The sequence below is a fragment of the Pseudophryne corroboree genome, chromosome 5, assembly GCF_028390025.1.
Source record: "Pseudophryne corroboree isolate aPseCor3 chromosome 5, aPseCor3.hap2, whole genome shotgun sequence".
Taxonomy (NCBI): domain Eukaryota; kingdom Metazoa; phylum Chordata; class Amphibia; order Anura; family Myobatrachidae; genus Pseudophryne; species Pseudophryne corroboree.
Window position 1 is genome coordinate 664,453,399 of NC_086448.1, and position 13,539 is coordinate 664,466,937.

Genomic DNA, 13,539 nt, shown 5'->3' on the forward strand with positions numbered 1-13,539 from the left:
TCCAGGCTTTGATATTAAAATTATATATCTGCTCCCTTTGAGCCTCCTCCCTTAGAGTCCTACACCCTGGATCAATCAGCCAGGCTTAATCAGCCAAGTATACTCTAATATGAACTAACATTAACATGTGTAAGGTATAGGTTCACTGATTAAAACCCCACCCATTGCCCAACACTCACTGGTGGGCAATAAAGCTAAAACAAACAAATAATGATATGGGAGGAGGAAATCCCAAATTCCCCAAATATCTAACAATTAAACAGGCTAAATTCTGCACAAAACAATAACTCCAGATTACCTAAGCAGACACTGCAGAGTATAGTATCCTAGATCACTGTGCAGCTGCTGAGAGTTGTAGTAATTGTTTTGATTACCTGTAGGTGAGAGAATAAGATGCTAGGAGGAGATCGCAGTCCTTTGCCTACTGTATTTCATCCAGGCTAAGTAAAGGCTTTGATATTAAAATTATATATCTGCGCCCTTTGAGCCTCCTCCCTTAGAGTCCTACACCCTGGATCAATCAGCCAGGCTTAATCAGCCAAGTATACTCTAATATGAACTAACATTAACATGTGTAAGGTATAGGTTCACTGATAAAAACCCCACCCATTGCCCAACACTCACTGGTGGGCAATAAAGCTAAAACAAACAAATAATGATATGGGAGGAGGAAATCCCAAATTCCCCAAATATCTAACAATTAAACAGGCTAAATTCTGCACAAAACAATAACTCCAGATTACCTAAGCAGACACTGCAGAGTATAGTATCCTAGATCATTGTGCAGCTGCTGAGAGTTGTAGTAATTGTTTTGATTACCTGTAGGTGAGAGAATAAGATGTTAGGAGGAGACCGCAGTCCTTTGCCTACTGTATTTCATCCAGGCTAAGTCCAGGCTTTGATATTAAAATTATATATCTGCTCCCTTTGAGCCTCCTCCCTTAGAGTCCTACACCCTGGATCAATCAGCCAGGCTTAATCAGCCAAGTATACTCTAATATGAACTAACATTAACATGTGTAAGGTATAGGTTCACTGATTAAAACCCCACCCATTGCCCAACACTCACTGGTGGGCAATAAAGCTAAAACAAACAAATAATGATATGGGAGGAGGAAATCCCAAATTCCCCAAATATCTAACAATTAAACAGGCTAAATTCTGCACAAAACAATAACTCCAGATTACCTAAGCAGACACTGCAGAGTATAGTATCCTAGATCACTGTGCAGCTGCTGAGAGTTGTAGTAATTGTTTTGATTACCTGTAGGTGAGAGAATAAGATGTTAGGAGGAGATCGCAGTCCTTTGCCTACTGTATTTCATCCAGGCTAAGTAAAGGCTTTGATATTAAAATTATATATCTGCGCCCTTTGAGCCTCCTCCCTTAGAGTCCTACACCCTGGATCAATCAGCCAGGCTTAATCAGCCAAGTATACTCTAATATGAACTAACATTAACATGTGTAAGGTATAGGTTCACTGATTAAAACCCCACCCATTGCCCAACACTCACTGGTGGGCAATAAAGCTAAAACAAACAAATAATGATATGGGAGGAGGAAATCCCAAATTCCCCAAATATCTAACAATTAAACAGGCTAAATTCTGCACAAAACAATAACTCCAGATTACCTAAGCAGACACTGCAGAGTATAGTATCCTAGATCACTGTGCAGCTGCTGAGAGTTGTAGTAATTGTTTTGATTACATGTAGGTGAGAGAATAAGATGTTAGGAGGAGATCGCAGTCCTTTGCCTACTGTATTTCATCCAGGCTAAGTCCAGGCTTTGATATTAAAATTATATATCTGCTCCCTTTGAGCCTCCTCCCTTAGAGTCCTACACCCTGGATCAATCAGCCAGGCTTAATCAGCCAAGTATACTCTAATATGAACTAACATTAACATGTGTAAGGATTAGGTTCACTGATTAAAACCCCACCCATTGCCCAACACTCACTGGTGGGCAATAAATCTAAAACAAACAAATAATGATATGGGAGGAGGAAATCCCAAATTCCCCAAATATCTAACAATTAAACAGGCTAAATTCTGCACAAAACAATAACTCCAGATTACCTAAGCAGACACTGCAGAGTATAGTATCCTAGATCACTGTGCAGCTGCTGAGAGTTGTAGTAATTGTTTTGATTACCTAAGCAGACACTGCAGAGTATAGTGTCCTAGATCACTGTGCAGCTGCTGAGAGTTGTAGTAATTGTTTTGATTACCTGTAGGTGAGAGAATAAGATGTTAGGAGGAGATTGCAGTCCTTTGCCTACTGTTTTTCATCCAGGACAAGTCCAGGCTTTGATATTAAAATTATATATCTGCTCCCTTTGAGCCTCCTCCCTTAGAGTCCTACACCCTGGATCAATCAGCCAGGCTTAATCAGCCAAGTATCTCCTATATATTTGCCCAAGTCTGTGACTCTGTGCCCGTAGCGCTGGGCGGAGTCACAGGCACAGATCTGGCCAGGAACAGTCCCCTCCCTCTCTCCGCCCAGTCCCCTCCCCATCTCCGCCCAGTCCCCTGTCTCCCTTCTCCCCGTACACTCTCTGGTGACATCGCAGCCGCTGACTGTGAGCGGAACTCACACTACCCGCCTCACAGACTAGCGGCTGCTGCAGAGTTCAGGGGGACATGCTAAGCACTGGCAGCTGCTCTCGCTCCCTCTCCCACCCGCGGCATCCACCCGTCACTTACCCGCGGTCGCGGGTGAAAAGGGGGTGTGGCTTCATGGAAGGGGGCGTGACTTCGCGTCCCGACCCCCGTTTTCGGCACAACTCGCCCCCCCCCCCCCACCCGCGGCAACCACCCGCATCTGCCCCCCACCCGCGGCATCCACCCGTCACTTACCCGCGGTCGCGGGTGAAAAGGGGGCGTGGCTTCGCAGAAGGGGGCGTGGCTCCACGTCCCGACCCCCGTTTTCGGCACATTGTGGGTCGGGGCATACGGCCTTCACCCGGACACTGGTGAATCTGCAGTGCTGGCTTCTGGACTGTGACAGGAGCCGGCACTTTGGTGTCACCCCTCAGAGGGTAACACCCGGGTGCGGGCCGCACCCCCGCACCCACGTTGTGGCGCCACTGCTCCCGCCCCCACCCGTAGCACAAACACCCGCCGCATCCACCCACCACCCGCGGCACTCCCGTCCCCTCCGCCACCCAGAGCACAAACACCCGCGCCACCCACCCGCGGAACTCCCGCCCCCTCCCCCACCCGTAGCACCAACTCCCGAGGCAACTAACCGCATTTGCCCCCCACCCGCAGCACTCCCACCCGCAGCACCAACACCCGCGCCACCTACCCGCGACACCCACCACATCCACCCACCACCCGTGGCACTCCACCCCCTCCCCCACCCGCAGCACCAACACCCGCACCACCCGTAGCACTCTGCCCCCTCCCCCACCCACAGCACCAAAACCCACTGCCCCCCCCTGCGGCACCCAACGCATCCCCCACATCCGCTCTCACCCGCGGCACTCACGCCCCCACCCGTAGCTCCCACACCTGCAGCACCCCCCGCCCCTCCCCCACCCGCTGCAACCCTGCCCCTCCCCCATACCCACCTCTCCCCCCTGCTGCACCCTTCACCCAACCCGCACCACCACCGCAACTGCCCCATCCTGCACCCACCCCTCCTGCACCCACCCCTCCCCCACCCGCACCACCGCCCCAACCCTCGGAACCCCAGCAGTTGCCTCCCACCACCCAACTGCACCACCACTGCTCCAGCCCCTACCCCCCCCCTCCGTACCTGTCCCTCCACCCCCAGCACCCTACCTCCCCCATCCACGGCACTCCCACACCAGCTTCTCCCACAGCCCTGCCACACCCACATCACCCCTGCTCCCAACCCCCCACCCATGGCACCCCCGACCCTCTCCTACGCACAGCACCCCTGCTCCCGCACCCCCACCCCTCCCCTACCTGTAGCACCTGCCCCTGCAACCGTGGCACCCTCAAACCCACCACCCCCCCAAATGCACCACACCGGCTAACCGCCCCCTCCCCCACCCATGACACCCCCCACTGCACCCCCATACCCACCTCTCCCCCCACTACACCCCTGCATCCTCCACTCCACCCGCACCACCACCGCATCTGCCCCTCCTGCACCCACCCCTCCCTTATATGCAACACCCCTGCTCCTGCACCCCCTCCCCCACCCACGCCACACCCCCAACCCTCCTGCTCCCAACTCCCCACCCATGGCACCCCGACCCTTCACTACGCACAGCACCCCTGCTCCCGCGCCCCCACCCCTCCCCTACCTGCAGCACCCCCCCACCCGCCCCTGCAACCATAGCACCCTCACACCCACCCACCCCCAACCGCACCACCCCGGCAAACTGCCCCCTCCCCCACCCGCGGCACCCCCGCCACTCCACCACTCCACCCCTATACCCACCTCTCCCCCGCTACACCCCTCCACCCCACCCGCACCACCACCGCATCTGCCCCTCCTGCATCCGCCGCTCCCCCATCCGCAACACCCCTGCTCCCGCACCCACTCCCCCACCCGCGCCAACCCTTGGAAACCCCCGCAGCCACTTCCCACACCCCAAACGCAGCACTACTGCACCCGTCCCTCCCCCCGCACCTGTCCCCACACCCATGACACCACACTCCCACCCGCAGCCCCCCCTCCCCCACCCATGGCACTCCCACACCAGCTTCTCTCACAACCCCTCCCACACACATATCACCCCTGCTCCCAACCCTCCACCCATGGCACCCCGCCCCTCCCCTACGCACAGGACGCCAGCTCCCTCACCCCACACCCCTCCCCTTCCTGCAGCACCACCCGCCCCCGCAACCGTGGCACCCTCACACCCACCTCCCACCCAACCGCACCACCCCGCCAAATGGCCCCCACCCACAGCACCCCTGCACCCGCCCCTCCCCAACACCCACGCACCTGCCCCTCCACCACCCGCAACACCACCACAGCCGGCCCTCCCCAACTGCATTAACCCCGCACCAGCCCCTCACCCACCCACAGCGCCCTCTGATCCCATCCCCCATCTGCCCCATCCCCTCACCCGCCTCTCCCCTGCCCGTGGCAAATCCGGACCACCACCACACCCCCACAGCCACCACTCCCCCACCCACAGCACCTCCCCCACCATCTACAGACACCTCCCCCACCCACAGCACTTCTACAAACCATCACCCAACCTCCCCCTCTGCAACCCCACCTCCCCCTACATCGCCCCTCCCCCACACACAGCACCTCCAGACCCCCTCCTTCATCCACAGCCTCCTGCACCTGCCCCTCCACCACCAGTATCTACAGACCCCATCCACACCCCCTCCCGCCCCCCCTACCCCACCTGCAGCATCCTCACACCCGCCCCTTCCCCACCGCCGCACCCCCTCCCCTGCCCCTCCTTTACCCGCCACAGCTGCACCAACCGCCCTACCCCAACTGCGGTATCCCTGCACCGGCACCCTCCCCCACCCACTGCAGCAGCACACCTGGCCCACCACAACCGCCATAACCCCACACCCACCACTCACTCATCCACAGCGCCCACGGACCCCCTCCCCCATCCGTGCCATCCCCGCACCCGCCCCTCCCCTAGCTACCGCACATCCACATCACCTACCCCATCCAGATCACGTACCCCACCCGCAACACCCCCACCACTCCCACAACCACAGCACCTACCCGCCCGCATTATCTACAGGCACCCTTCACATCTGCGGACCTCCCACACCTGCCCCTCCCCCACCCGCAACACCTCTGGACCACCACCTGAACCACCTCCGGACTCCCTCCCCCATCCACAGCTCCCCCGCATCCACCTCTCCCCCATCCACAACATCTACATCCCCCATCCGTGCCATCCCACACCTCCCCCACCCACAGCACTTCTGAAACCCATCACCTAAGCTCACCCCCCCTGCACCTCCAAACGCACACCCCTACATCGCCCCTCCCACACACACATCACCTCCATACCCCCTCCTTCATCCACAGTCCCCCGCACCCACCCCTCCCCCACCAACAGCAACTACACTCCCCATCCGCGCCCCTCTACACCTCCCCCTCCCCCACCCACAGGACCTCTGCACCCTTTACGCCATCCGTGCCCCTGCAGCCACCCCTCCACCACCCGCAACACCTCTGGGCCCCCTCCCACACCCAACCCTCCACCACACATAGCACCTCAAATCACCATCCACAGTCGCTACACGTGATTCCCACGGATAGGAACCTCACTGAACCCACCCCCTTTCCAAACCCCCCAGACTTTTGTGAGTATAGTTGCTACCAATGGACATTGGATTAATTAGAAACACTAATACTGTGGCCATTATGTGTATAAGCAACACTGCTACCTGTGCCCATTGTGTATAAGTGGCGCTGCTACCTGTGCACACTGTGTGTATAAGCGGCTCTGCTACCTGTGGTCACTGTGTGTATAAGCGGCTTTGCTACCTGTGGGTATTGTGTGTATACGCCGCTCTGCTACCTGTGGGTATTGTGTGTACACGTGGCTCTGCTACCTGTGCCCATTGTGTGTATAAGCACCTCTGCTACCTGTGGGCACTGTGTATAAGCACCTCTGCTACCTGGGGGTATTGTGTGTATAAGCGACTCAGCTAGCTGTGGGCACTGTGTGTATAAGCGTCTCTGCCCCCTGTGGGTATTGTGTGTATAAGTGGTTCTGCTAGCTGTGGGTAATGTGTGTACATGTGGCTCTGCTACCTGTGCCCATTGTGTGTATAAGCCACTCTGCTACCTGTGGGCACTGTGTGTATAAGCGCCTCTGGCCCTGTGGGTATTGTGTGTATAAGCGGTTCTGCTACCTGTGGGTAATGTGTGTATAAGCGGCTCTGCTACCTGTGGGTATTGTGTGTATAAGCGGCTCTGCTACCTGTGGGTATTGTGTGTATAAGCGGTTCTGCTACCTGTGGGTATTGTGTGTATAAGCGGTTCTGCTACCTGTGGGCATTGTGTGTATAAGCGGCTCTGCTACCTGTGGCCACTGTGTGTATAAGCGCCTCTGCTACCTGTGGGTATTGTGTGTATAAGCGGCTCTGCTACCTGTGGCATTTGTGTGTATAAGCGACTCTGCTACCTGTGGGTATTGTGTGTATAAGCGCCTCTGCTACCTGTGGGCACTGTGTGTATAAGCCCCTCTGCTACCTGTGGGCACTGTGTGTATAAGCGCCTCTGCCCCCTGTGGGTATTGTGTGTATAAGCGGCTCTGCTACCTGTGGGCACTGTGTGTATAAGCGCCTCTGCCCCCTGTGGGTATTGTGTGTAAAAGCGGTTCTGCTACCTGTGGGTATTGTGTGTATAAGCGGTTCTGCTACCTGTGGGTATTGTGTGTATAAGCGGCTCTGCTATCTGTGGGCACTGTGTGTATAAGCGCCTCGGCCCCCTGTGGGTATTGTGTGTATAAGCGGTTCTGCTACCTGTGGGTATTGTGTGTATAAGCGGCTCTGCTATCTGTTGGCACTGTGTGTATAAGCGCCTCTGCCCCCTGTGGGCACTGTGTGTATAAGTGCCTCTGCCTCTGTGGGTATTGTGTGTATAAGCGGTTCTGCTACCTGTGGGTAATGTGTGTATAAGCGGCTCTGCTACCTGTGGGTATTGTGTGTATAAGCGGTTCTGCTACCTGTGGGTATTGTGTGTATAAGCGGCTCTGCTACCTGTGGGCATTGTGTGTATAAGCGGCTCTGCTACCTGTGGCCACTGTGTGTATAAGCGCCTCTGCTACCTGTGGGTATTGTGTGTATAAGCGGCTCTGCTACCTGTGGGAACTGTGTGTATAAGTGGCTCTGCTACCTGTGGGTATTGTGTGTATAAGCGGCTCTGTTACCTGTGGGTATTGTGTGTATAAGCGCCTCTGCTACCTGTGGGCACTGTGTGTATAAGCCCCTCTGCTACCTGTGGGCACTGTGTGTATAAGCGCCTCTGCCCCCTGTGAGTATTGTGTGTATAAGCGGCTCTGCTACCTGTGGGCACTGTGTGTATAAGCGCCTCTGCCCCCTGTGGGTATTGTGTGTATAAGCGGTTCTGCTACCTGTGGGTATTGTGTGTATAAGCGGTTCTGCTACCTGTGGGTATTGTGTGTATAAGCGGCTCTGCTATCTGTGGGCACTGTGTGTATAAGCGCCTCTGCCCCCTGTGGGTATTGTGTGTATAAGCGGTTCTGCTACCTGTGGGTATTGTGTGTATAAGCGGTTCTGCTACCTGTGGGTATTGTGTGTATAAGCGGCTCTGCTATCTGTGGGCACTGTGTGTATAAGCGCCTCTGCCCCCTGTGGGTATTGTGTGTATAAGCGGCTCTGCTACCTGTGGCCACTGTGTGTATAAGCGGCTCTGCTACCTGTGGCCATTGTGTGTATAAGCGGCTCTGCTACCTGTGGCCACAGCACCTTCGTATCTTATCTACAGTGCATTGCTGTTACTCATCTGGTACTTCATAATGCAGACCCTAGCAATATATACTACACTCTACACTATGTTATTCATTGTGCCCTGCGACCACTCTGCACGCCCTCACAAAGGCCTACGCCCCCTTGACAATCGCACGCCCTCCCCCCTTACAATATTTACCCACTGCCATAAAAAAAAACCAGGTAATACTCCATATAATAACAATTATAGCACAGCTGAAGCCCGTGCAGGGGATAATGGATCGTAGCCCCTTGCAACGGTATTTTCTCTCTAACACCTTCCCTCTCTTTATCCTCTCCCTACCACCCTGCCTCTCCCTATCCTTTACCCATCGCACAGCGTTTCTGTACATTCCCTTTCTCTCCCCCTACGCCTCTCTATCTTATTTCAACCAGAACCCATTTCTGTATGCCCTCTATACTGCCCTGCGTTTCTGATTCTGTTATCTACCGCCCTGCGTATATTCAAAGGCGTGCAGAGGTTAACGGGGCGTAGCCCCTAACGACGGTGTGAAGAGCGCCCGTAGGGCGCGATGAATCACCTAGTACTCTAATATGAACTAACATTAACATGTGTAAGGTATAGGTTCACTGATTAAAACCCCACCAATTGCACAACACTCACTGGTGGGCAATAAAGCTAAAACAAACAAATAATGATATGGGAGGAGGAAATCCCAAATTCCCCAAATATCTAAAAATTAAACAGGCTAAATTCTGCACAAAACAATAACTCCAGATTACCTAAGCAGACACTGCAGAGTATAGTATCCTAGATCACTGTGCAGCTGCTGAGAGTTGTAGTAATTGTTTTGATTACCTAAGCAGACATTGCAGAGTATAGTATCCTAGATCACTGTGCAGCTGCTGAGAGTTGTAGTCATTATTTTGATTACCTAAGCAGACACTGCAGAGTATAGTATCCTAGATCACTGTGCAGCTGCTGAGAGTTGTAGTGATTGTTTTGATTACCTGTAGGTGAGAGAATAAGATGTTAAGAGTTGATCGCAGTCCTTTGCCTACTGTATTTCATCCAGGCTAAGTCCAGGCTTTGATATTAAAATTATATATCTGCTCCCTTTGAGCCTCCTCCCTTAGAGTCCTACACCCTGGATCAATCAGCCAGGCTTAATCAGTCAAGTATACTCTAATATGAACTAACATTACCATGTGTAAGGTATAGGTTCACTGATTAAAACCCCACCCATTGCCCAACACTCACTGGTGGGCAATAAAGCTAAAACAAACAAATAATGATATGGGAGGAGGAAATCTCAAATTCCCCAAATATCTAACAATTAAACAGGCTAAATTCTGCACAAAACAATAACTCCAGATTACCTAAGCAGACACTGCAGAGTATAGTATCCTATATCACTGTGCAGCTGCAGAGAGTTGTAGTAATTGTTTTGATTACCTAAGCAGACACTGCAGAGTATAGTGTCCTAGATCACTGTGCAGCTGCTGAGAGTTGTAGTAATTGTTTTGATTACCTAAGCAGACACTGCAGAGTATAGTATCCTAGATCACTGTGCAGCTGCTGAGAGTTGTAGTAATTGTTTTGATTACCTGTAGGTGAGAGAATAAGATGTTAGGAGGAGATCGCAGTCCTTTGCCTACTGTATTTCATCCAGGCTAAGTCCAGGCTTTGATATTAAAATTATATATCTGCTCCCTTTGAACCTCCTCCCTTAGAGTCCTACACCCTGGATCAATCAGCCAGGCTTAATCAGCCAAGTATACTCGAATATGAACTAACATTAACATGTGTAAGGCATAGGTTCACTGATTAAAACCCCACCCATTGCCCAACACTCACTGGTGGGCAATAAAGCTAAAACAAACAAATAATGATATGGGAGGGGGAAACCCAAATTCCCCAAATATCTAACAATTAAACAGGCTAAATTCTGCACAAAACAATAACTCCAGATTACCTAAGCAGACACTGCAGAGTATAGTATCCTAGATCACTGTGCAGCTGCTAAGAGTTGTAGTAATTATTTTGATTACCTAAGCAGACACTGCAGAGTATAGTATCCTAGATCACTGTGAAGCTGCTGAGAGTTGTAGTAATTGTTTTGATTACCTAAGCAGACACTGCAGAGTATAGTATCCTAGATCACTGTGCAGCTGCTGAGAGTTGTAGTAATTGTTTTGATTACCTAAGCAGACACTGCAGAGTATAGTATCCTAGATCACTGTGCAGCTGCTGAGAGTTGTAGTAATTATATTGATTACCTAAGCAGACACTGCAGAGTATAGTATCCTAGATCACTGTGCAGCTGCTGAGAGTTGTAGTAATTGTTTTGATTACCTGTAGGTGAGAGAATAAGATGTTAGGAGTTGATCGCAGTCCTTTGCCTACTGTATTTCATCCAGGCTAAGTCCAGGCTTTGATATTAAAATTATATATCTGCTCCCTTTGAGCCTCCTCCCTTAGAGTCCTACACCCTGGATCAATCAGCCAGGCTTAATCAGCCAAGTATACTCTAATATGAACTAACATTAACATGTGTTAGGTTTAGGTTCACTGATTAAAACCCCACCCATTGCCCAACACTCATTGTTGGGCAATAAAGCTAAAACAAACAAATAATGATATGGGAGGAGGAAATCCCAAATTCCCCAAATATCTAACAATTAAACAGGCTAAATTCTGCACAAAACAATAACTCCAGATTACCTAAGCAGACACTGCAGAGTATAGTATCCTAGATCACTGTGCAGCTGCTGAGAGTTGTAGTAATTGTTTTGATTACCTAAGCAGACACTGCAAAGTATAGTGTCCTAGATCACTGTGCAGCTGCTGAGAGTTGTAGTAATTGTTTTGATTACCTGTAGGTGAGAGAATAAGATGTTAGGAGGAGATTGCAGTCCTTTGCCTATTGATTTTCATCCAGGCTAAGTCCAGTCTTTGATATTAAAATTATATATCTGCTCCCTTTGAACCTCCTCCCTTAGAGTCCTACACCCTGGATCAATCAGCCAGGCTTAATCAGCCAAGTATACTCTAATATGAACTAACATTAACGTGTAAGGTATAGGTTCACTGATTAAAACCCCACCCATTGCACAACACTCACTGGTGGGCAATAAAGCTAAAACAAACAAATAATGACATGGGAGGAGGAAATCCCAAATTCCCCAAATATCTAACAATTAAACAGGCTAAATTCTGCACAAAACAATAACTCCAGATTACCTAAGCAGACACTGCAGAGTCTAGTATCCTAGATCACTGTGCAGCTGCAGAGAGTTGTAGTAATTGTTTTGATTACCTAAGCAGACACTGCAGAGTATAGTGTCCTAGATCACTGTGCAGCTGCTGAGAGTTGTAGTAATTATTTTGATTACCTAAGCAGACACTGCAGAGTATAGTATCCTAGATCACTGTGCAGCTGCTGAGAGTTGTAGTAATTGTTTTGATTACCTGTAGGTGAGAGAATAAGATGTTAGGAGTTGATCGCAGTCCTTTGCCTACTGTATTTGATCCAGGCTAAGTCCAGGCTTTGATATTAAAATTATATATCTGCTCCCTTTGAGCCTCCTCCCTTAGAGTCCTACACCCTGGATCAATCAGCCAGGCTTAATCAGCCAAGTATTCTCTAATATGAACTAACATTAACATGTGTAAGGTATAGGTTCACTGATTAAAACCCCACCCATTGCCCAACACTGCCTTGATCTTGTGTTCACCAGGCTCTGCTCAGTTTCCGAATTCACTAACACTCCTTTCCCTCTCTCTGATCACAACCTGATCACCTTCACAATCTCTTCTATTACTTTAAATTCTAGGACACTAAAACCAAGCAAGCCTCCTCTATCCCGCAGAAATACTAACAATATACATTTTCAACAACTTTCCACTTCTCTGCAACAACTGCTCTCACCAATCTCTACATTTACTACACCTGACACTGCTGTATTACACCTGCACCAGACCCTAGAGAGTGCCCTTGATGAAGTGGCTCCAGCTACCCATCACACTCCACGTAGGCTTAGATGCCAACCATGGCACTCTAAATCAACAAGACACCTACAAAAACTGTCACGTAAAGTAGAACGTCAGTGGCGGAAATCTCAGAATCCAATTGATTTTCTCACATATAAGACTACCTACCACTCCTATCGTCAGGCCCTGGACACTGCCAAACAAACATATTTCCAATCTCTCATCTCTTATCATGCCAACAACCCCAAGCGACTTTTTAATACATTTAAATTACTTCTTTACCCTCCCTCACCTCCCCCACTAGCTACTATCCGTGCACAAGAACTTGCTTCCTACTTCAAGGATAAGATTGATAAAATCCGAGATGAAATGGTATGCTCTAACTCAGCCAGTGACCTGCTCAATTCCCTACCTGAACCCTCTGGCACTTTCTCTTCATTTGATCCCACAAGTGAAGATGAAGTATCAACACTCTTTTCATCCTCCTACTCCACTACCTCTCCTCTTGATCCTATACCCTCACAGGTCATTAAAACTTTGTCTCCTGTGCTTATCCCAACCTTAACTAAAATCTGTAATCTCTCTCTCTCTACTGGTATCTTTCCCTCTCTGTTTAAACATGCAGTCATTACTCCCATTCTAAAAAAACACAACTCTGACCCAAACACACTCTCTAACTACCGTCCCATTTCTCAGCTACCCAGTCCCTCCAAGCTACTTGAGAGGCTTGCCTACACTTGCCTTACACACTTTCTTAACTCGCACAACTTATTGGACCCACTTCAGTCAGGCTTTCGTGCCCAACACTCCACAGAGACGGCACTGACCAAAGTAGTGAATGATCTAGTCACTGCTAGATCAAAAGGCCATTACACACTACTTATTCTTCTAGATCTCTCTGCTGCTTTTGACACTGTTGACCACTCTCTTCTCATACAAACACTACAATCCCTAGGTCTTCAGGACACAGCCCTTTCTTTGTTCTCATCCTACCTATCTAATCGCTCTTTCAGTGTTCACTTCTCTGATTCTACCTCCTCTTCTCTACCTCTATCAGTTGGAGTACCGCAAGGCTCAGTCTTAGGTCCTCTGCTTTTCTCAATCTATACCTCCGCTCTTGGTAAACTAATCAGCTCCTTTGGATTTCAGTATCATTTGAAC